Here is a 25385-nt window from a genome sequence, read left to right on the forward strand (position 1 = left end):
AAATGGTGTGATACTGGAAAAGAATTTTGCCAGTGAGCAGTAATCTGACACTCGAAAAAAATATATATAAAGTGGGCTAAGTGCCACGCATAACAAGTTTGTAAGATAGTTTTACAAAGGTAGCGGGCGCCCCTCTCTCGCAAGAACAGACATGATAACCTGTTCAGTGGTTATTAACCACTTGAGAGTTCGCAGCCACTGCTTTTACTCACTGTGCCTTTCACAGATGGGAAATATCCATTTGCATATCAGTCTTTGTCCTGCCCAGGGGCAGTCCAGCACCGAAATACAATGGCAATTCCAATCTGAACGAGAGTACCACCAGCAACCCCATACACGTGTTTCACCCTTGTTGGGGATCATCAGTGAGGTGAATCTGACGCCTCTCTAAGCACAGTGAGAGGGAGACCACGTCTGGTTGCCCCCAGGAGACATAGGGTTACCAATCCCAGGTTCCTTAAAAAATAGTTTTACAAAGGTAGCGGGCGCCCCTCTCTCGCAAGAACAGACATGATAACCTGTTCAGTGGTTATTAACCACTTGAGAGTTTGCAGCCACTGCTTTTACTCACTGTGCCTTTCACAGATGGGAAATATCCATTTGCATATCAGTCTTTGTCCTGCCCAGGGGCAGTCCAGCACCGAAATACAATGGCAATTCCAAACTGAACGGGAGTACCACCAGCAACCCCATACACGTGTTTCACCCTTGTTGGGGATCATCAGTGAGGTGAAGCTGACGCCTCTCTAAGCACAGTGAGAGGGAGACCACGTCTGGTTGCCCCCAGGAGACCTAGGGTTACCAATCCCAGGTTCCTTAAAAAAATAGTTTTACAAAGGTAGCGGGCGCCCCTCTCTCGCAAGAACAGACATGATAACCTGTTCAGTGGTTATTAACCACTTGAGAGTTCGCAGCCACTGCTTTTACTCACTGTGCCTTTCACAGATGGGAAATATTCATTTGCATATCAGTCTTTGTCCTGCCCTGGGGCAGTCCAGCACCGAAATACAATGGCAATTCCAATCTGAACGAGAGTACCACCAGCAACCCCATACACGTGTTTCACCCTTGTTGGGGATCATCAGCGAGGTGAAGCTGACGCCTCTCTAAGCACAGTGAGAGGGAGACCACGTCTGGTTGCCCCCAGGAGACCTAGGGTTACCAATCCTAGGTTCCTTAAAAAATAGTTTTACAAAGGTAGTGGGCGCCCCTCTCTCGCAAGAACAGACATGATAACCTGTTCAGTGGTTATTAACCACTTGAGAGTTCGCAGCCACTGCTTTTACTCACTGTGCCTTTCACAGATGGGAAATATCCATTTGCATATCAGTCTTTGTCCTGCCCAGGGGCAGTCCAGCACCGAAATACAATGGCAATTCCAATCTGAACGAGAGTACCACCAGCAACCCCATACACGTGTTTCACCCTTGTTGGGGATCATCAGTGAGGTGAAGCTGACGCCTCTCTAAGCACAGTGAGAGGGAGACCACGTCTGGTTGCCCCCAGGAGACCTAGGGTTACCAATCCCAGATTCCTTAAAAAATAGTTTTACAAAGGTAGCGGGCGCCCCTCTCTCGCAAGAACAGACATGATAACCTGTTCAGTGGTTATTAACCACTTGAGAGTTCGCAGCCACTGCTTTTACTCACTGTGCCTTTCACAGATGGGAAATATCCATTTGCATATCAGTCTTTGTCCTGCCCAGGGGCAGTCCAGCACCGAAATACAATGGCAATTCCAATCTGAACGAGAGTACCACCAGCAACCCCATACACGTGTTTCACCCTTGTTGGGGATCATCAGTGAGGTGAAGCTGACGCCTCTCTAAGCACAGTGAGAGGGAGACCACGTCTGGTTGCCCCCAGGAGACCTAGGGTTACCAATCCTAGGTTCCTTAAAAAATAGTTTTACAAAGGTAGCGGGCGCCCCTCTCTCGCAAGAACAGACATGATAACCTGTTCAGTGGTTATTAACCACTTGAGAGTTCGCAGCCACTGCTTTTACTCACTGTGCCTTTCACAGATGGGAAATATCCATTTGCATATCAGTCTTTGTCCTACCCAGGGGCAGTCCAGCACCGAAATACAATGGCAATTCCAATCTGAACGAGAGTACCACCAGCAACCCCATACACGTGTTTCACCCTTGTTGGGGATCATCAGTGAGTTGAAGCTGACGCCTCTCTAAGCACAGTGAGAGGGAGACCACGTCTGGTTGCCCCCAGGAGACCTAGGGTTACCAATCCCAGGTTCCTTAAAAAATTGTTTTACAAAGGTAGCGGGCGCCCCTCTCTCGCAAGAACAGACATGATAACCTGTTCAGTGGTTATTAACCACTTGAGAGTTCGCAGCCACTGCTTTTACTCACTGTGCCTTTCACAGATGGGAAATATCCATTTGCATATCAGTCTTTGTCCTGCCCAGGGGCAGTCCAGCACCGAAATACAATGGCAATTCCAATCTGAACGAGAGTACCACCAGCAACCCCATAGACGTGTTTCACCCTTGTTGGGGATCATCAGTGAGGTGAAGCTGACGCCTCTCTAAGCACAGTGAGAGGGAGACCACGTCTGGTTGCCCCCAGGAGACCTAGGGTTACCAATCCCAGGTTCCTTAAAAAATAGTTTTACAAAGGTAGCGGGCGCCCCTCTCTCGCAAGAACAGACATGATAACCTGAGATACCCGGAACAAGCACACTAAACACGTGCTTTTACACTGCCCACACGTCCTTTACGGGTCCCGCTAAGGGACCAGGCCGCTAATAACGGGCCTGCTATTCGCGAGCCTGTTATTAGTGCCCTCCCCATTTCCATTGAGCCCTATGGGGGCTCAAATCGGAATGGGGAATGGTTGATTCAATGGGGACATACCGGTCCCTCCAGGATTGCAATGCACCGATAAGTCCCTATTGAACCAGACCGGTGCCGGACCCGGTATTGGAAGCAGCCATGGCGCAATTAGCAATGGCAATTATCTATGGCCCTCATTACGATACTGGTGCTAAACCATGGCGCTATTAGCACCATGGTTGGTGCCGGTATCATAACGAGTCTGCCAACTTTCAATGGGGAATTACCAGCCCATTCCAAGGTTGGCGGGGCGGTAATTCCCCATTGAACATTGGCCCTTCCCCATTCCCATTTTTGCCCCATAGGGCTCAATGGGACTGGGGAAGACAGTAAGTACGGTACCGCAAATTGCGGTACCGTACTTACCTCGAGAGTCCCTTTGCGGGTCCCTACTTTAACGGCTGGTCTAGAACTTAAACTTTAAAATGTCCTCCAATTGCACATATTACACTATTTTGTAATGCTGCGTGTAACGTGTTTGTTTATAGATCTGAAACACGTATGTTTCATATGTCAAGAATACGCAGACACGGGGCCAGTAAGTTTCAAGGTGTTGGCTTGTCGCAGTCCTGGTTACTTAGCAATTAATATTCCTGCAATTCGAAAATGAATTACCGAAAGCTGTGTTTCAATATAACTTGTATCATTTGTTGAAATTTCCATACATCAGATTATTTGTAGTCTAGGCTTTCTAGTTAAAGTGCAAGTGCCTTTAGGCTGCTTCTGCAATAAAACTTAATCCAACCTATCACTGATAAAGTGCTAGTGCATCACAGGCTACTTTTTACATATACCACATGTAAAGATGTATAAAGTGCAAGTGCCTATGTGCAAAATTGCAATAGTTAACCCCAATGGGTAGTGTGCAAATAGCAATATAGCAGCATAACAATCATATACAAAGGTGTATAAAGTGCTTAGTGCATTCATAGCCTTAGTGTTGGAACAACAAATTATATCCACACTACCATGTGGATAATGATACAGTAAAATACAAGACTGCGACAATGGATAAAACCCAAATTGGAAAAACACACCAAATAATAATATACTGATCTTATGTGCATTAAAGGAGGGGGACACATTTAAAATCACTAGAATAGGATATAACCACAGGTTTAACTAGAGTTCCTAAATAACACAGTAATAAAGTTGCTCACCCTTCATAAGAAATAAGAAATAAAATGTTTAAAAGGGAATCTAAAATTCATTCAATTATTATCATTAAAGTATTGAATTGATAGACTCTAAAACCTACAGGCTAATGTGAGAAATAACGGTGGTGTGAACAAACAATGTAGCATAAAAAACCTGTGTGCAGTTTAAATAAATACCATAAAGTAATCCAATAAATATCTGTCTGAGTGATGGAACTACAAATTATGTTAAACATGTCCCAGAGAGTATCAAAGAAATGCAAAGAATCGACATGGGAGGGTCTCATAGTAAATACTCAAGACTAAGTACAATGTCTCCTCATTTTAAAGCAAGATAATAAATACACAATACATAATACAAATGCAGATAGTTGGTTTAGGTCCCAAGAAAGGTATACAGTTCCTCATCCAGGTTATGTCCCTTGGGTTTCTTAGTTTCTAAGTCCAAAATTTATTTTGTCTCAGTTTGTCTAAGGAGCAATTTTCGGTTTCCTCCTCTTGGTGCCTTTGGAATAACATGTATCCCAAAGTAGGCGAAGCCTTGAAGGTTGCCTCCATGTGTTTCCTGAAAGTGGAGAGCCATCGGGTATGTAGGATCAATATTCTTGATGGCTCTTATGTGTTGCAGTATCCTCAGTTTTAATTTGCCAATAGTACTACCTACGTACCATTTGTCGCAAGGACAAGTGAGCACATGCACAACATACTCAGTTTCACAAGTGATATGAGATTTGATGATCATGTTTTTGTGTAATATTGGATGGAGGTAGTTTTTGGTATTCTTGGCAAATTTGCACGCCTTACATTTCATACACTTCTGGAAGCCGTCTGGTATTGCTCCGAGCCAACTTTGGCCTGTTGAGACAATTTTGGGACTCATATAATTAGATACAAGGTTATCCCGGAATGAGGCAGAGCGTCTAAAGGTGATGTTGATATTGTTACCCAGATTGCTTCGCAAATGTTCATCTTGTTTCAATATATGCCAATGTTTATGCATTATATGACGTATATTGTTGGAAGCTTTACTATACGTTAAAATTAATCTGGTGTCTCCTGTTTCCGAACTAGTAACTGTTGGGACTTTGGGCATCTGCAGAATAGAGCGATCTTTTTCTCGTGCCTTGTTGTACGCTCTTTCCAGCACTTTCTTAGGATAGCCCCTTTGTAGGAACTTTAAGGCCATACTTCCACATTCTTTGTCGAATGTTTCAAGTTGGGAACAGTTACGTCTTATGAGAATAAAGTCGCCGTAAGGTATGCTCCACTTCAGTGCTGTGGGGTGGTTGCTTATGGCATGTAGTGGTACGTTTGAGCTGGTGGGTTTGCGGTACAGTTCTGTTACTAGTTCACCTTCTGCCACAATAACAAGAATATCTAAGTAGACGATAGCAGTCTTGCTATGGGACTCAGTGAACTGTAGATCAAATTCATTAATATTAAGTAATTTGACAAACTACAACCATTCAATAGTAGTCCAATCCCAGATGATAAACAGGTCATCTATGTAACGTAACCAAAGTACAACCTTATCTGTCTTTTCAGCATTAATGGATGTCCAAACTTTAAACATCTCCCACCACCCCATAGTGAGATTGGCATACGAAGGAGCAAACGTAGTTTCCATAGCTGTACCTTGCAACTGGGTGTAGAAGTTCTTATTGAACAAAAAGCTGTTATTTGTCAAGCATAGGTTGATCATTTCCAGAATCATCTTGCCATGTTCTAAATAGTTGAGTGATCTGGTTTTTAGAAAGTAATCACATGATTTAAGGCCATCTGTATGCTTGATGGATGTGTATAAAGAAACCACATCAAGTGTATGTATGACTTTTCCCAAGGTATCCCATCAATTTTGTTGAGGAAGTCTTTAGTATCGCGTAGGTATGACGTTAAAGTGGTGACAAATTGAATTAGCGCTTCATCCACTAATTTTGATATGTTTTCAAGTAGTGCACCACATAGCGTGACTATTGGCCTCCCTGGTGGTGTAGTTTTATTCTTATGCACCTTGGGTAGGAAATAAATAGTAGGCATCACCGGAAATTGCGGATGTAGGTATTTGCACATGTCCTCATCGAGCAAGCCTTTATCTTTCCATTTGGTGAGCAGATCAAAAAGTTTATTGTTCATCTCTGCTGTGGGATCTGTGGCCAATAGCTTGTAGCAGTCAATGTCCTTAAGTTGTCTATTGGCCTCGCAAATGTAATCTTGCTGATTCATAATGACTATGTTAGTGCCCTTGTCTGAGGGTTTAATAACACAGTCATCCATTCTGCATAGATTAGACAAGATCTCCTGCTCACGACGAGTGAGATTATCTTTCACATTCATTTTCTTTTTCCTGAATTTTTTCAGGTCACTTATAGCCAGATCTTGAAAAGTCTCAACATGCCCCCCTGGGTTGAACATCGGATTGAAACGTGATTGTAATTTAAGTTTACTTTTGCTGGGCCAATCAGTTTGTATGTTCATTAGTTCCCATTGTGGGTCACTAATGTCTTCATTGTCTTGCCATTCCGATTCGAGGTGGATGAGGTCACATAATATATGTGAATCCTCAATTGTCACAGGGGTGTAACAACCCAGAGGCTCATCTTTTTTAGGTATGGGTGGATTGATGGCAAAGAATTTTTTCAACCAGATTTTACGCATATATTTATTAAAGTCAATTCTGGTTTCAGCGTAATTATATGGGGACGTAGGGCAGAAATTAAGTCCCAACCTGAGTACATATTGTTCTTCGTGGGTAAACTCTCGTGATTTGAGCTTAATGATAGACATATCTGGTGTTTGACTTTGTTCTTGCATTACTTTTTTGGCCCAGAGCGTGTTTTTCTGTCTATCTTTTCTACTGCTGCGGTTTCTGTGGCAGTAGCTCCTCCTTGTTTTTTTGATCCTCGCGTCTTGGTTGGTTTTCCTCGCCCTTTTCCTCTGGTTGTTTTGCTGTTGTTTTTGTTTCTGCCATCCATTCCTAAAAGTCTAATTTCTTCTAAAAAATTCAACATTCTCTGGGGCTGTTCGCTTTCGCTTTCTGTGGTGTCAATATCCGAGGATGACGGTACGCTGGGCATATCAATTTCAGCATTGGGTGTGACTATTGGGAGTTTCTGTCTCAGAGTGTCAAACCTTTTAGCAAATGTCAATACTCTTCCCTTCTCGTAGTCATCTTTGTCCCGCAAGAATTTCCGCTGTTTTCTCAGCTTGATTTCTTCCTCAAATGTCTTGTACCCCTTTTCCATACTCAACCGGATGGCTTTTCCTTCCTCACTTGGACTAATGGCCTGTAAAGCTTCTTCTGTTTCCTGTATTTTTATCAAGAGTTTTTCTCGATCAACTTTAGCATATTTGATAAGGATTCGAAGGGCTGAAGGTCATAGCTAATGAGACCTCGACTTCAGCGGGGGGAGCATGGCAAGAGGAGGCGGGTACTTGGTGAGTGCCTGGGAGGGCAGAGAAGAATTTTGGATTGTGTGCTCATTTTACAGATCACCACATATATTGGTAAGTTATTTGTAGTACATTGCTATAACCGCTGTTATGGGGAAAACTGTTTTTTTTTTTAAAGAGAGGCATGTATAGTGGCCACGGTGGAAGTGCATGCCCACCTAGTGGGTCCAAAAGAAAAATATTGGGGAAAAATGTGCACTAGAAAGGGCTGAAGACCCCGGCCACTGGCCATGGTCGAATGGCATAAAAACTATGGTATAACTAAACCCTTGAAATTCACAGCAAAATTCTTAGTTAAGGTGCAGCTACGTTTTGCAGATTTAACGCAAAATGAACTTCAAAATGAAATTCAGTGGATGTTCGAATTCATGACCATCGTAACTCAGCGTGTTCCCTTTGCAAAGCCCATGAGCACATACATATTATAAAAGAAAGGATTCACAATGACATACAACATGTATTATGGGGGACACAGCATAATGGACACATCAACGGGAGCACACAGCGTTAAACTGTTCATGACTTCCCACATCTGCTGAATTTTTACGTGCAATATGGGAAACTTAACTGCACCTTAACTAAGGCTTTTTCAGTGAAAAATAAATAAATATATATATATATATATATATATATATATTATATATTACATGGCCAGTTAAGTTGCTGTTTCCATAGGAAGGGCACTTTTTGGGTGGCTTATAACTTCGCTCTCCCTGGACGGATCCTCACCAAACTTTGCAAAAAAAGTAGTTGGGTCACTCTGAATTTTTTTTGCAAAGTTTGGTGAGGATTCGTCCAGGGGGGGAAAGTTATAGGGGGGGTCCCAAAACGTTTGTTTTTTCCCATAGACTGAATGGGAAAAAACTTTGCGCACGGCTACAGCCCGAACCGCTGGACGGATTTACACCAAATTTGCGGCAGGAGCGGCGGCCTGGTCCCAAAAGCGTGCTTTTGTAAATTTGGTGTAAATCCGTCCAGTGGTTTTTTAAAAAATGACCAAAATGTAAGGCAAAGAAATTATTGATATCTGCGTTCGCTTCGTGGACGGACTTCCCTGTTCGCTCTGCGGACAGCACCCCGATTGGCCCATGGCCTTGCGTCATGTCCGCGGACATGCAACGTGTTCGCTGATTGGACGGCGAGGGGCGTGGAGCGCGTCAGATTTTCTGTGGCGCCCGCCATCTTGTATTCGCAGTCGACCGCGTACAGCGCAGTGAAACGTGGATAAAAAATTGTATTTAGTGCCGTGTGTTGGTGTGTAAGAGTGTTGGGGAGGGTGGGGGATTACGAGATAGGTTCAATGTTTTGTTTTTTTATGTGCTAGATGTTTTTGTTGCGTTCGATTTGTCCGCGGAGAACACGGCTGTTCTGACATTTTGTAAATAAACTAAATAGTGGGGTGTTTAGAGGACGGAGTATGTGTCATTTTTGTTCGCAAGGAAGGTAAAAATGAGCTATGAACACTCGCGGTGTACTTAATTGTTCGTAAATACACAAACTGGGGGTGTCCTCAGGACGCTGTCCGTATTGTAATCTGTCTAGTTGAATGTGTTCTAAGAACACTCGCAGTGTCACGAAATGGTTGCAATTACACAAAATGGGGGTGTTCTGAGAACGTTGTTTGTATTGTTCGTTGTCAGGGTGAAAGTGTTTTAAGAGCACTCCTTTTGTCCGCTAATAGTACAATTTCCTAGGAGTGTCAACCGACTTTTTGTCCACTAAAGAAACGATAAATCCGGCTGGTGTGCGCCGACATTATGTGATAATCCTATGACTGGCGCTATTGACCTGGCTGACTTGCTTTTGCGACACTAAATCATATCTCCGGCCCCTAAGCCTGATATTATCAAAGCATTCATATTCCCCGCCTCTCTCCGTGACGTTACAGGGTGCGTAATTAAACGCGCCCAGTCGTCTCCAGTACTACGCGACTTTACACAGAACCCGGAAGACAACACACATTATGTCACAACACAGCGCGCCACAATTCGGAATATGAAACTGTGATTTAAAAGTACATTTATTTGACATCAAATGTTTAGAGAACATTCAGCAATTTGCATTTGTCTTTGTTGTCGATCCGGAAAAGTTCATGTTGAGACACGCGATGTTCCTTTGCGGTACAGAGAGTGTTAGATCAGCTTACAACTCAGTGCGCCACAATTCGGAATATGAAACTGTGGTTTAAAAGTAAACAGCAGGATTGTACATTTGGTAAAGTACATTTATTTCACATGAAATGTTTAGCGAATATTCAGCGATTTGCTATTGTCTCTGTTGTCGATCAGCAAAAGTTTATTTGGAGCCACGCGTTGTTCCTTTGCGGTAGATAGGCTGTTGGTTTATGATAAAAGCAGTAAATGGTCGCTCTGATAATCGGAAGGTGATGTCATCTTTGATGTCCTGGGTGTTAGTCTTAGCAGTGCACGGTGGTGGCGCGAGTTATGGTTGCTTAGTTTACCATAACTGGCGAATTTCAAGGGTTTTTCGGTTTTACTTGGAACCATAACGTCCCTTTAACAAAGTTTTTTCACTGAATTTCATAGGTTTTTAGTAGCGCAACTTAACCATAACGTCCCTTCAACAAAGTTTTTTTCACTGAATTTCATACGTTTTTAGTAGTGCAACTTAACCATAACGTCCCTTTAACAAAGTTTTTTCACTGAATATACATATATATATATATATATATATATATATATATGAGAAAAGCTTTATACCTCGGTATAAAGTAAGTGGAGTGCACTCCAAAGAGCAGTCCGGAGATAAAATCTGCTCCAAACGCAGAGATGAGACAGGCAATCAATAATTTCTTTATTGATAAAATGTCATAGACAAAAAGTGTAAGAACACGAAAACGATGTGTTTCTCGGTGAGTACACGTTGAGTACACTGCTTGGTCACGTTTAGGGTGTAAACAGTAGTGAAGGACTTTTTAACTGGCATGCTCTCTATGGTTGTAGTGTATAGAGTGGTATATACTCCATTGACTGCCCTTGGCTACTTGCATACCAGATCCGACATCTTGGAACGGTGTGTATATCAAGGTAAGTAAATAAAATCTGGTGCGCATACATTAGACTAAACATTTACTTATCAGGCATTATTACACATTTGAATACAGTCACGGTAGAAATGCAAAACTGATGTCATTCACAGATCATATATGATATTTGTTATTGTTAAAACATTTAAAACATTTAAAACATTTAAGATATGAGCAGTCTCATATCTCTGTGTGTGAGGCTTTATTGCCATTGTGATCCCCAATGCAGAAATGCACACGTAAATAAAGCCTTCACTGTGCTGCACTAGTGGCAAAAATAAACACGTGGATGTATTATCTAGAAAACACCTCAACAACCTACGAGTTGCCTCCAGTTAATCTGGTAGGACTGTTATCATATTAGATCAATCAGTAATTGTCTGTATTCCTTGTTTCTGATTGCAAAAATATGTAATGTGTTAGCTGTACTGTCTGCCTGGAGTGGTCCTCTGATGGATCACTGGACCATATATTGAATATAATGTATGCTTGATGGTACGGTGCTGTTGCTAAAGTGCATAGTGCATATAGCAGCTGTATGTGCAAGAATGTTAATAATAAGAGTTACCTTATTGGAGTACAAGGTGCTTGATTAGGCTGTGTGTGCAAATATGCAGTGAGCTGCCTAATGTCAATAAAGTGCAATGTGCTTACAGCAGCAGAGTAGTTGTTCTTCTTATATAAGAATACATAAGGTGCTTAGTGCAAAAGATAGCCTCACGCCATTAGGTAACGGTAGTCCATTCTGCACATTCACAAAGTGCTGTTGCAGTACATATGATAAAAGCCTAAACCACCGCTATCTGGTCTTGTTACATCATAAAATGCCTAAAGTATCTGATAACTATGTGTTAAGCCTAGGCCAATAAACGTTAAGACAGACAGTATGCAAAAAAAATGTTTTTGACAAAAAATGATACTATCATGGTCCTATATTTCTAAGTGTTATAGCAAAAACATTGCCCACCCTACGGAAAGAAGAAGATTAAAATAGGTTAGCAAAAGGGGAGAAAGTCTAGGATTCATTCAATTTCTCTTTAATAAATATAACATTACATTCCTAGTTACTCTATCCCCTATGCATGAAAAAAGCAATCCCTGTCTCTAAAACATTTAAGCCTATAGTGTGCAATACGTGATATTCATATGTGGTTATGAGGGACCACCATACTGGATATATACTAATGTAACATTCAAACTAGCTCAGAGAAATGTGTTAGTAATGTCCAAAACAAGTCAAGAGGATCAAGGTGCAAAGGTGTGATATCCTTGGATCCCAAATTGAGTGTATGTATTATCAGCTCCAAATATGCATTTTAGGTACCCAGAAAGGTGTAGAGTTCTTCGTCCAAATTATGACCCTTGGGTCTCTTAGTTTCCAGGTCCAAGATGTATTTGGTCTCAGATTGTCTGAGGCGGAGCTCTCAATTCCCTCCTCTCTGTGCATTAGGGACAGTCTATATGCCAACATAGGCAAAACCTTCTAATTTCCCCTCCATGTTTTGTGTGGGGTCAACATTTTTTATCGCTCTTATGTGTTGAAGTACTCTTAATTTAAGTTTACCAATAGTACTCCGCACATACCATTTATCACACAGACAGATGAGTATGGAAACAACATACTCGGTTTCACATGTAATCCTCGACTTTATAGTCACATTTTTATGTAGTACGGGGTGAAGGTAATCTTTGGTATTTTTGGAAAATGTACATGCCTTGCATTTCATACATTTCTGAAACCCATCTGATTTGACACTGAGCCAGCTTTGGCCTGCTGAGACAATCTTAGGGCTCATATAACTCGATACTAGGTTGTTTTTAAGGGAGGTAGAGCGTCTGAAGGTGATGTTGATGTTATTGCCCAGGATATTACCCAGATGTTCATCCTGTTTTAGTATATGCCAATGTTTGTGCATTATGTGGTGTATATTATTGGAGGCTTTACTATATGTCAAGATAAGTCTTGTGTCTGTAAGATCTCAGTCTTCCTGGATCACCACATTAGACATCTATAAAATAGAGTGATCCTTATGCCGTGCTTTGTTGTGTGCTCTTTCCAACTGTCTCTTGGGATAACCTCTCTGTTGGAACTTTAAGGCCATGTATCTACATTCCTTATCAAAAGTCTCCATATGTGAACAATTGCACCTTATGCGGATGAATTCGCCGTAGGGTATGCTCCACTTTAAAACTGTGGGTGGTTGCTTTTAGCATGTAATGGCATGTTGGAGCTGGTAGGTTTTCTATAGAGTTCGGTCACAAGTTCACCTTGTGCCACAGTTACAAGAATATCTAAAACGACAATAGCAGTCTTGCTGTGGCATTCGGTGAACTGCAAATTAAATTCATTTTCATTCAGTGACTTGACAAACTCCAATGATTCTATAGTTGTTTCATCCCAGATAATGAATAAGTCATCTATATAACGCAACCAAAGTACAACTTTGTCTGCATAGAGACTATTTTCCGGGCGCCATACTGTGAACTTCTCCCACAAGCCCATAGTTAAGTTGGCATATGAGGGGCAAAGGTCATCCCCATAGCTGTACCCTGTAACTGTGTATAAACATTCTTGTTAAACAGAAAACTGTTATTAGTCAGACATAGATTGGTCATCTCTAAGATCATCTTCCCATGTTGTAGATGGTTAAGTGATCTGGTTTGTAAGAAACACTTGCATGATTTCAAACCGTCTGTATGTTTGATTGATGTATAAAGAGCGATTACATCCAGTGTTGTTAGCAAAAAAGTTTTTTCACAGGGAATTCCGTCGATTTTATTAAGGAAATCCTTGGTGTCTCTCAAATACGATGGTAGGCTAGTGACAAAGTTCACTAATGTTTCATCTACCAATTTAGAAATGTTTTCAAAAAGTGCACCGCAGAGTGTAACTATAAGCCTCCCAGGTGGTCTAGTTTTGTTTTTATGCACCTTGGGCAAAAAATAGATGGTGGGCATCACTGGGAATTTAGGGTGCAAATGTTTGCACATATCATCATTGAGTAGGCCTCTCTCTTTCCATACAGTGAGTAGCTTGAATAATTTATCACTCATTTCTGCTGTGTGATCTGCATCCAATAGCTCATAACATTCTGTGTCTCTGAGCTGTCTGTTGGCTACAATGATGTAATCTTGCCGTTTCAGGATGACGATGTTGGTGCCTTTATCTGATGGTTTAATTGCGTAGTCTTCCAATGTGCATATCTTGGACAAGATCTCCTGCTCTCTGCAAGTTAGATTGTCCTTAATGGTTTCTTCTGAATTTCTTCAGATCACTAATAACCAAATCTTGGAACGCCTCTATGTGCCCCCCTGGATTGAACATGGGATTGAAGCGTGACTTCAGTTTTAGTTTACTTTTGCTAGGCCAATCAGTCTGTATATTCATAAGATCCCATTGTGGGTCGCTTATGTCCTCATTGTCTTGTCATTCCGATTCCAGATGGATGAGATTGCATAATATATGCATGTCCTCTATAGCCAAAGGGGTATAACCCCTAAGAAGTTCCTCCTTCCTTGGATTAGGTGGGTTGATGGCAAAGAATTTCTTCAGGCGTATTTTACGCATATATCTGTCGAAATCTATCCTTGTTTCTGCATAATAATAGGGAGAGGAGGGGCAGAAATGTAATCCCAATTTAAGTACTTTTTGTTTTTTGGAGGTGAAATATCATGATGTGAGGTTTATAATGGACATATCTCATGACTTGATTTGTATTTTCATAGATTTCTTGTCCCAGAGCATGTTTTCCTTCCTGTCTTGTCCATTGCTGCGGTGTCTGTAGCAGTTGCCCCTCCTTGTTTTCTTGCTCCTCTTGATCCGTTGGATTTTCTCCGATCTCGCCCCCTTGTTTATTTGCTGTTTGTGTTGCTCTGCCATCCATTTCTAAAAGTCTCATTTCTTCTAAAAAATTCAATTTTCTCAGGGGCTGTTCATATGTTTATTCGGATTACAAAAAAAACATTAAACTATCACAGAATACATATAATAAAATACAATGAATGCAGAATACAAAATTTACAAAACTAATAAGACAATCATGTTTCGTAAAAATCAAGTAAATATAACAATGTATTTATGTTTAACGCAAGAAAAACAAAACAGTTCACAACGGAGTATTGACCACAGGTTTTCTCACATACATAGCCTTCTTTAAAAAGGTCAGCAGCGCTCAAGCCACACAGAGCGAATCAGCTAAAAGCAAACAAAATAAAGCAGGACACGCGTCTAAAATTCAACTACCTTAGCACAGGAAGAATAGTATTTGCCTAATGTGTCCATAAGCAGGGCAGAGCATCACCAGATGCATCTTCAACTGCATGCCCACACAATGGGCAGCTCGATGCATCAGGGAAACCTTTCCAGCTTTCAGTATTAGCTCATTACATTAGACAGTTAAAGCGAGCCTGAGTAATCAGCCAACTGTCAATTCTTCTATGGCTCAGCGTGAGGCAGTGCTGTATAGAATCCACACTGCTGAAGACTGCGAGCATTCTCTTTGCATTAACCCGCAGTTCTTTGGACTCATGCTGTTCTTTAACTGTATGGCTGAAAGAGCTCTTATAACATATTTTCTTTGTGCAATAGGGAATAAGTTGCTGGGCGGAAACAGTGCTGGTGCATTCAACTGTAATAGGTGCGTGCTAATGAAAGCTGGCCAAGGAGTTTTGTGCCAATCCTCCATGGCTAATCAAGTATTGATAATAAAATGAGATAAACCAGCATTGACATTCAACGAAATGTGAAGCCAGTGAAGAATTGGGGCTAGATGCCAGGAATCGTCTAAAAAGCCAAGACCCATTTCAATATGAATTGCATAACGGGGGGCTGCCCGGGGGTGGCCCAGCAAACTTTTAAGATGTTTACTTTCCAGTTTCTGCAAATGAGATGAGCTCGCAATACCCCATAAAGACGCCCTATAAATAGACGCTGCCTTTGTCTGAACCTCATAAACCTTTAAAATCATGCTGAGGGGTTGACCTTGAAACGCCATAGACCACCCAAGGATTTGCTCATCTGGGCCGTCTGTTTATTTATATGGGCAAGTCCAGTTACCAGAGAGGTAAATGGCATTCCCAGGCAGCCGAATTCCTGGACCTTCGGGATAACTGCTCCATTGCATACCATTGGATTTATTTTCCCCAGCTTTCTTCCCTTCGCACAGGCCATCAATGTGGATTTAGAGGTGTTCATCTTGACCCCCATAGCACTCTTGAAATCCATATATACCTGAATCAGCTTTTGGAGCACATCAGGAGTGCGGTCACTGAGAACTGTGTAGTTGAACAAGCACTATAAATTCAAATAAAGGCAACACATCAGTATTTGTTTACTCCAGCATTTATTTATGTATTTCAATTTTACATTGGTAGACGCATGCAAAGCCCTTAGGAATCTACGTGCTGGTTACAGACATGAGTGTCCATCATCCGTCAATGTTTTTTTTTTTCGTGTCGGGGTGCCGCTGACGTGGCTGAAGGCACGTGTCTTCATTCCCCGGGATGAAAGCACACTATCCAAGACAGTAAAAGCATACATATTTTAAATCTACATGTTCCTGTTACGCAATGCAATACACGTAAAACAAAAAATTAAGCATCCATGGCAGGCACTTGTGTGGGTCCCCTTCCAAGGTGGGGTACAGAAGCCCCCCCTGCCCCAAGCTGTGGGCCCTTGGCAGATGCCCCATTTGCCCACCCATTAAAACGTTTCTGGCTTTCTGATTTAATGAACCCAGAAACAGAGGCCCTTGTGCTTTGCCTTATTCAGATTGTAGCCTAGATTTAAAATCCCTCTTGACAAACAATGAGAGCCCCACATTTCTAGAATAGCTTGGATTGTCACTTGTGTTATTTGTGTTTTCACTCTAGCCTTCACACCAATGCAACTGATGCTGCCACATGCATGGGGCTGATTATGGCAAAATGGGGCTTAACAACCGCAGGACCAAAGCAGAAGGAGCTCAGAGGTCGAGCGCGTCAAAATGTCGCCATACCCAGAGCTGGTATTGTTTCATGATGCGAGTAAGTCTCAGCCATAACCGACAGAGGTTGGCCTGCCAACTGATGCAAAGTCCTTTGGATAACGTGTCAGGCAATTCAACGTAATTGTTGTGAGTGCCGACGTGCTTCTAAGGTCTAAAACATCTTTTTAAATTGGACTAATTCCCTGCCCTAGTGGATGCTAATACATGAACGTTGTGCTGCTCATTATGTCAAATAAAATAGCCATTGGTGCCTTTTTATAAGTGGTGTTGAACTTATGTTTTCCTAGTGCACTGCATATGTACATTTCCCGGAAAGAAAGTTCTCAATAGTCTACTTAACACACATGTGTTAGAAGAATGCTTGTGCATTTCCGTACCCTTTGCAATTTTAACATGACACATTTAACATGACAAATACACTTGAGAGTGGAATATCAAGCCGAAGAGCCCTATTGATTGCTAAGCTGAGTTCATTGAATGCCATCTTCAGTGCCTTGAAACACATCGATTCCTCGTCCTCTTCCTACACATTCCCTGAATGTCACAGAACTCAGAGAGGCTAAGTAAGTGGCCCAAATATTGATTTTCTTTCTTTACTGGTCTCCCTCTTTAACAGCTATTGGTTTTCAGCAAGATCATATATTGGCACATAAAACTAGAAAAAGCGTTCCTCGCCTCGTGAGCTGGCAATATGAGCTTCTGAAAAGATGAAATTGCTGGATGCCCAGGTGCCAATGTCATGCCGATTAGCAGAAACTCGATATTAGTCGATTTGTTGATGTTTTAATTTCTAAGATGTATAAGCTTTAAATATTTTGATTGCAATATTGTATACACGTGTTTGCCCTGTTTTACATCTACCCAAAATCAATGTATTCAAAGTGGCTGAATACCATCTCAATAGAATTTTTACCAAATTCTTATGTAAAAAATGGGGCCATTGGAAAATATGTTTTTGTAAAGTTATGAAGCAGAGCTATTAACTTTGTGAGGATTACAAAAAAATGAAGAAAGAGTTCGCTTGACAGCATGGAGGCCATTACTTGTGGTCACAAGGACCAAACCAGCAATCTCGAGGAACAACCAACAATTTGTGAAGTCCTTGGTAGTTGCAGCTCGGCCAATAGCATCTTTTAACCTTACCGTTTCCACTAATTTATCATCCACTATGTAGCCTCTGAATTTTGGGAATTGTACACAATATCATGTTTAGACTCACAGAACGTGCTGTGTTTGGGAGACTTAAAAATCCAATGGACTGTATAGGCAAATGTGTTTTCACAAACAGCATAATTGTGTACTGAAAACTAAATTGATTCCAGTTAGTTTTCTGTTGAAAATGGGAAATGTATTGAACATCATTGTAGCAAAAGCTAATACTGTGTGATGTTCCATGTATGTAAGGACTGCACATGCTAACATGTTTACTACGAGGGTAACTGAATATGATCATTTTAAGATAGATCTGATTTTGAAATGTCCATTGAAACACTTTTCTCTAAATAGTTTTCAAACTGTATTTACAGAGCGGAACTGTACCTGGTGCCTATGGGGCATACAAAGTGCTACCTCATTTCACAGCAGTGTCCCATGTTGAAAAATATGGAACACCATTATTCATAAAATGCAAACAAACTGAGTAACACTTTGATTTAACTACTCTTCACAGATTAAGGTAAGTGAGAATGTGGAGAGTAGGGCAAAAGGATCCCTATGACTCAGTGGACTAATTCATCCACTAAACTCGTCTGGTTTTTGAATTGGTCAAAGCTTGACATCATTGCACATTGCCTCAAGGTCGATTAAAGGCAGACCGTTGTGCTGGCTACCAATCTGCACATGGTTGCATATGTGACTTTCAAAGGCAAGTCATATTATGACGTGTGAGGCCTGCCATTGTTAGATCAAAAAGTGAGCTTCTGCAGCCTACAATAGCTGCCAACAACAATGAATCAATATCACCCTTTGCATCTGAAAATAATTTAGGAACTCCCTCATGCATAACAAATTAACAAGCCCGGATTCAATCGGTTAATTTATCCGTTCCTTAATCCAAACTCACTGCTAGATTATAACTTCTCCAGCCCCATCTTCAAAGGCCCAGTGTAGGTGTAAAACAGATTCTGTCTGGATCAATGGAATCCCTTTAGGGGAAGAGAATGTCTCCAGTGTGATGGGAAGGTGACCCATATGTTATAATTCAATGAAAGCCTCCCAGCTCATAAAACACAAGAGTTGTACTTCTGTTTTCCGTTTTGGCCGGAATACGTAAATCTTAAGTGAGTTTGTCCTATTATCTCAAAACTGTGCTTGAGTTCCTGAATTCACATCCATCTATCCTTATCCCATCGATATATTGCTGTATCATGGAATGGTTTTGCAGCAGTTTTTCAATGATTAACTGTCCTAGATGGTGCGTAAAAATGTTTTGCTGGGAATTATAAATAGAGGGTCTGTTCAGTTTTGTAGCAGCAAGCAGGTTCTCTATTGCCTTTTGGCAGCAATCATAGTGTTTGATGGAGAGGCTTGTTAGCTGGCCCTTCTAGATTTATTTTTAGCATTTAAAACAACTGACTACAGAACGGAAGCCTTTACCTTCTCGAGGGACAGATCTGGGCTTGTTTGGCTGTTAGTGACTAATTGATTCCAACCAGGTTAGGCTCCACAGCACTTTGTAATAGTCAAGGATCTATCTTGACACCCATGGCTTTCAATTTTTACATACAGTCTTTGAACAGTACTGATGAGCAAGCATAGCATTGTGAACTACTATTCAGAGTAAACCATATGTATTTCCTTCATCACAGCTCAACTACTCCCATTAGTTCATTAAGGATATAAGTTGCATTATTGACCAAGGGCAGACCCAACAAAGATTAATTTAATATTTCTAAATTGTAAAAGCTCCACCACTTACACCCAGTTATTGTTACATAGACTTCGACTACATGATGGCTTTGCTGGCTCCTGGAGGCATGTCATACAATGCTCTGACAAACAATACAATACTTGAACAGCATTGTGGATTCAGCAAATGCCAAACTCGTTCACCTTATTAGAATTGATCAGTTTGTTTCTCAGACTGACATCAGGTCAATAGTGCATGCTCTAATAATGTCTATGGTTGAAGAAAGTAGATACATTGATTGCTGGACCTCCAACATTACCCCTGGAATCCCTGGGCAGTTGTATATGTAATCGCAGCTGTAGTGTGTAACTACAATATCATTTCCATACTCGGAGAGCAGAATCTGCTCTATGTGAAAGCCAAAATGTTCTTTTTGAAGATAAGTTGCATTTAGAAATTCTGAAATACCATTTCAGGTCAATGAAAGGAAACTGTTAATTCCACAACAGTAACAATGCATGTTCAACTAAGTAATTATACAACACTTATGTAACACGTATATTTTACAGATTCTATTCACTCTCGCTTGTCCACTTGCCTCCTTGTCGTTGAATCCTGGATTTCCTCTCACTGCCTGCACCTCAATCCCTCAAAGACTGAGGTTATGTGTTTCCCTTCTTTGACTATTCCTCTCCCCCCTGACCCATTTCTCTGCCTCCCCTCCTATCCTTTCTATTTCTCCCTCTGCCTGCAATCTTGGTGTCATCTTCAATTCTTCACTATCCTTTTTGACTCATATCTTTTCTCTTCCTCGCTCTTGTCACTATGAAATATTTAGCATTATAAAAGCTCATCGGTTTCTTACTTATCCCTCTACTTAACTCCTTATTTCCTCGGTAGACTTCTCTCGGCTGTTCTACTTCGCCTTTCTCCTCTCTGGACTCCCTGTATCTCATCTTGTCCCTCTTCATTCTATCTACCATTCCTAAGTTCATGGATCTACGCCTCCATTGGGATATTCAGGGATGTTCTTACCTGAATGATTGTTGACAGGCACAGACACTTGTTCTAACTCTTTTCCTTTTTTCCCTCTTTTTCTCCTTTTGGTACTTCTATCAACAATCCTGCACTGACATATGGTTGTTATGAACCGATTTGTTTGAACTATTTAGTATGGATGCATGATCATACATGTTTGACACTGGAAATTCTATCCACATCGCAATTACAACGTGTAGAACAATCCATGTGTTCTGATGGACTTATCATATATTACTTGCTGATGATGGGTTGTTGGCCTGCACATACCACACTACTTTCACAATGGATTTGTTTGGCGTTTTATCTCTTAATATTGACAACGACCCGTTTGGACGACTTTAATGTTTCATTGTTAGATCTAGGTTCATGTGCCCTGTTAACTGTTTTTGTGTGAAATTTACAGCCACTCTATATGCCCTGATGATGAACTGTGTAGTTCAAAATGCAATGGTAGATTGGCACGTTGGCAATGGCCACTAACACAGTTTTGGTTTCAACACAATACAGTTTGGTCTTTTTAAAAAAAAGTCTTGATGCAATGTTTTCCTGTTATCGTTAAACTAACTAAGAGTGGATTAATAGTATAACACCATATTTTCGAGCTAGCTAGTTAGCTGGCTAGACTAAGGGAGTGCAGCCCTCACTTTCGGCTTTTCAGCCTAGGTCCCTTTGTTATCTTCAAATGTTATGCCATCTTCATGATTTTCGGTTGCATAATTCAAAATCTGACATCACTCTCTGTGATTCTCTGGGCTTACCTTTAAAAGGTTTAACTCAGTGACTCTGTGTTCACTCCCACAAAACGGTATCATCTCCCGCCTTGAAACACTTGTGTATAGGCGGGCTATAAATGAAATATCATATATCATAAATCATTGCCAATATGATAGTCATTAGTAACTACACAGCGTGAAATAGGTGTCATACTAAATTTGATCCCATTTACTTTATACCCAGCAACACTTCCAAACCCATGTACCTGTACGAGCAGTACATGGATGGACTTGTGTGGTTAAGAAGTGCAATCGACATGTCATCCGCAAAAAATGTTTGCAGTTCCTTTCCTCCCAATAAGCATTCATTTTATGGGACCGTTGCATGGATGGAGATTGATAAATTCTTGAGGACTAGGCCAAACAGCAGCAGTAAGAGTGCACAGTCTTGTTTTAATCCTTTGTGGATTTGGAATTCTTCCAGGAACAGTTGCTTTGAAATTACCATTGCATTAAATCCCAAATTCAAGGGTGGCATGTTGTCTTAGAAATGATCCCCAAGTCCATTAGGAAATTGTTGTTTTTAGCAGGGGTTTCCGACTGGTATGACCAAATAATGCATCTGCACCAAAGCTGACCAAACAAGGGTGTTTGCATTATCCCTTTCACCCAGTGAATGTCATGCGCTTGCCTTGTGCTACATGAGCCGTGTTCCATATTATTTAACCTTATTTGGCCTTTGTAAACATTTAGGCTTATGTGCACCTTCAAACTTATTGATTATTTGAGATTTGAATTATCATTAATCAACTTTGATTAGGCGACAATGGGTCTGTACTCAAGCTGTAGTTTGTTAGAAGTGATGGCCTTGAAGTATGCTGTCTGCAGTACCAGGTGTACATCATGTTAGAGATAGAGCCTGTATTGTTTTTCTTCACATAATTGCCAAACAGTGGTAGCTTCACGCCGGATGATGGAAGAAGATGGATAGAAGGGGCTGGGACCAATGGCCTGGTATCCCTTATGGAGCAGGTAGCTTATGCATAGGGTCTCAACCAAACAGCCACGTGCACATTATGCAATTTATGTCACTGATGATGCTGTATGCCTTCATAAAGTGGTGTTCGTACTGATTTTGCCAGAACGTTTCATGGCGGCAGAGTTCTTTGCTGCCACATTTCTATTTTTGTGGAAATAAAACTTTGTTTTCCTTGAAAGAGGTGTGCTGGGCCTTTTTCCCTAGTGGGTTGTATTTGTTCTGGTGTGAGCCTTGAGCGGCGTCTCTATGTTAGGCTTAAAGGATCTGATCCCTTCCATAGATCTTGAACATTTCTGTTATATCTTCCATACTTAATAAGTGCTTCATGAAGTTCTTGTCCAGTGTGGCTGAGAGGTTGAGCATGATTAGAATAGCTGGGTGATTTTCATCCAAGGGTGTTCAGTGGTCTTCATGTATCACCTCTAGTACAGATTTGTTTGCAGAATGCTGTTGGCCGCCAGTGATTCGTATAGTTGGTTTGTTGCCTTTCTCTTCAGTGGTGTGTGCAGGAAAGGACATTTTAATGGTTGTGATGTGTTGGCTGAAGGTTATTTTTAAGTGTGTCATATTGCAAGGCATTTGGGACTTTGCCTTGATAAAGTGAAGCATTTATTAAAATGTTTTTTTCAAGTACAAGAGTTTTGATTACATCTGTATTTACAGAGGGAGAATTGTGTAGAACTCAGCCAAAGGACTCAAAGCCACCCACATCCACTTGGTGTTGGTAACAGTTGAAACATCTGCACGTCTAATCATATGAAAACCTAATCAAAATTCTAAATCTCTATCATCATGATCTGTCAGTCATGCAGGAGCTCACAAAGGGGAAAATATAAGAAAAGAAATGTGTATGAACAAATTTGGGAAAGTTTTTAGAGTTCTGATTCATTATTTGAAAATCGGTGTTGGTATATGAAATATTTTTACAACTTGCCACTGACTAAACCGTGAAGAGGTGGGCGGTGTTTGATTGTATATATATATATATATATATATATATATATATATATATATATATATATATGTATTAAATATTGTCGTATTGTCAAGTTTTAAGGTTTAAATGTTCAATAAATATTTAAATAGAAAAAAAAAGGAAAGCAAAGGTTCACAGAAGTTACAACGGGAGCCTGAGAAAGCTGCCAAAGTACCCCAAACAATTCAATTTGTGAAAGGTGATTGTGAGAATGTCTGCAGAAAGCTCTTCCATAGGGAGCCTAGGTGACTATTCTGAAAGAAGTCAGACATCTTATAATATAAAATCTAGTACTGTGGAATAAAACACAATTAAAGAATGTATACCAAAAAGACAGCACTGTCTGAGGAAATGGGTAGAAGGAGGCAGATGATGCTGGCAGAGGAGACTATGATTTAGGCAAAGGATCCAAAATGGTCAGACCTCCCACGCAACAGTCCAAAACCGATGAGTCGTCACGTGAGAAGTCGCTTCAAAGAATGTTCTGAAGGCCACAAAGAAAGTTATGAATCACTGAGTACTACGCAGCTGAAAATGAGACAGAAGAGCAACACAAGACCTTAGAAAGAAAGTGGTATCCAATGTTTCAGTCTTGAGAGTCATGAAAACTTGGAAAGGAACACACAACCAGTTAAAATGGGGCAAGCTGGCATGACAGAAGAACAGTGCAGTGAACGCACTCCTTCCCAATCGAGCCCAGTGATCAGAAAAAAAAAAACAAGCTGTTCAGGGAAGCTTGTTCCAGGCAGAACTAGTGTATGTCCAAGTAGGAGTTTTAATTACACTTCTAAAAATTAAAAAACAAGCATACTAGAAGGGTTATACTTATCTTATTAGATGCAATTCATTTACATTAATGCAGAATTCATTTTGATTAACATAAAAAGAACAACATTCATCACACACTGTCATGTACATACTGAATTGTAAGAAAATCAAAACAAAATTTAAAAAATGTCATTAGGAATGCGTGTGTCCAGAACGGACATTACAACCTGTCAAGTTGTTCAGAACATGGAAACCTTCGAAGCTGTGTACACTGCCTATTGTGTGTTGTTGTTCTGAACACATTCTCTTCTTCTTCGCAGACGTGCTTTCCCTAACAGCACTCATTACCTGTTTGGCTTGTGGGTGTTTGCAGTTTCTGGGATGCCCATGCAAATAGAAATAGGATTCAACAAAGTGTAACTGTTTATTTCCAGATATCACTTCTAAATGCTGTCAAACGCAGCATTGTCTGGCCACCCAAGAGGCAACAGTCTTGCAACCCCTTCAACCTTCTATTTAACTGGAACAGTATTCATACATGTACATGCTTTTTCCCTAATACCAAGAACTTTCTGTACCTCAGCCTGCATGATGTATCCACACTAAGACTAGACATGTAAAATGGACACCCGAAAGTGTTGACCTGAAAAAACACATGATTTCACAAGCTACGCCTGTGAATTCTTAGTTTAGTTTCTTTATTTGTACCGCGTGTCGAACCCTGGGGTAACCGGGCACCGGAGAGTTAGATACAGTTACAACATGGCAAGACTTAGATACAGTTACAACATGGCAAGAATATACAATACAGACTGTGAAATAACAGCAATAAGTGTGGTAGACCAGGTTACAAGCTGGTCGACAAGGACATGCGGATAGGAAGTACATTAAGCAGAGTTTTCGTCGGAAAGCCATGTTTTAGTTTTGGCTCTAAAAGTCCAAAAGGAGTGTTCTGTTCTAAGGTTTAGTGGCATAGCGTTCCATAGTTTGGTAGCTAGGACCGGGAAGCTGGTGCCACCAGCTTTTTTCAGGGAGAATTTTGGAATGGAAAGGCAATGTGAGTATGGCGTTCTGGTTGGTCTAATTGATGTGTGATTGTGGAACTTGTCTGCCAGGTTTTTGGGTGCATCATTGGAGCGGCATTTATGGACAATGACGAGGGATCTGAGAGTGATTCTGTCTCATACAGGGAGCCAGTGTGCATCTTGCCTGATGCTGGAGATGTGGGCGTGTCGTGGGATACTGAGGGCGGCTCTGAGGGCATTATTTTGAAGCACCTGTAGTTTTTTCAGGTTGCGTTCTGAGGTGCCGAGAAAGAGTGTATTGTAGTAATCAATTTTTGAGAGCACTAGCGCTCTGGCTAGAGTAATGCAGCTGGAGGCAGAAAGGAAAGGTTTGCAGGCGTTGATAAGCTTATTTGTGTAAGCTGTGGATGAGGCTGTGGCATTTACCTGTCATTTGAGCGAGAGAGTAGAGTCTAGATAAACCCCAAGGGTTTTAATTTCTTTGGC

General features: G+C 41.0%; 1 protein-coding gene across 1 annotated transcript in view; it reads left to right on the forward strand.

The window, feature by feature from the left end:
• The window catches only part of PCSK2 (proprotein convertase subtilisin/kexin type 2), a 1398208-nt gene that overhangs the window by 563757 nt on the left and 809066 nt on the right, over window positions 1-25385 (forward strand). The window lies entirely within an intron of this gene.

Source organism: Ambystoma mexicanum, chromosome 4q, assembly GCF_040938575.1.
Source record: "Ambystoma mexicanum isolate Mex_15411 chromosome 4q, UKY_AmexF1_1, whole genome shotgun sequence".
Classification (NCBI taxonomy): Eukaryota; Metazoa; Chordata; class Amphibia; order Caudata; family Ambystomatidae; genus Ambystoma; species Ambystoma mexicanum.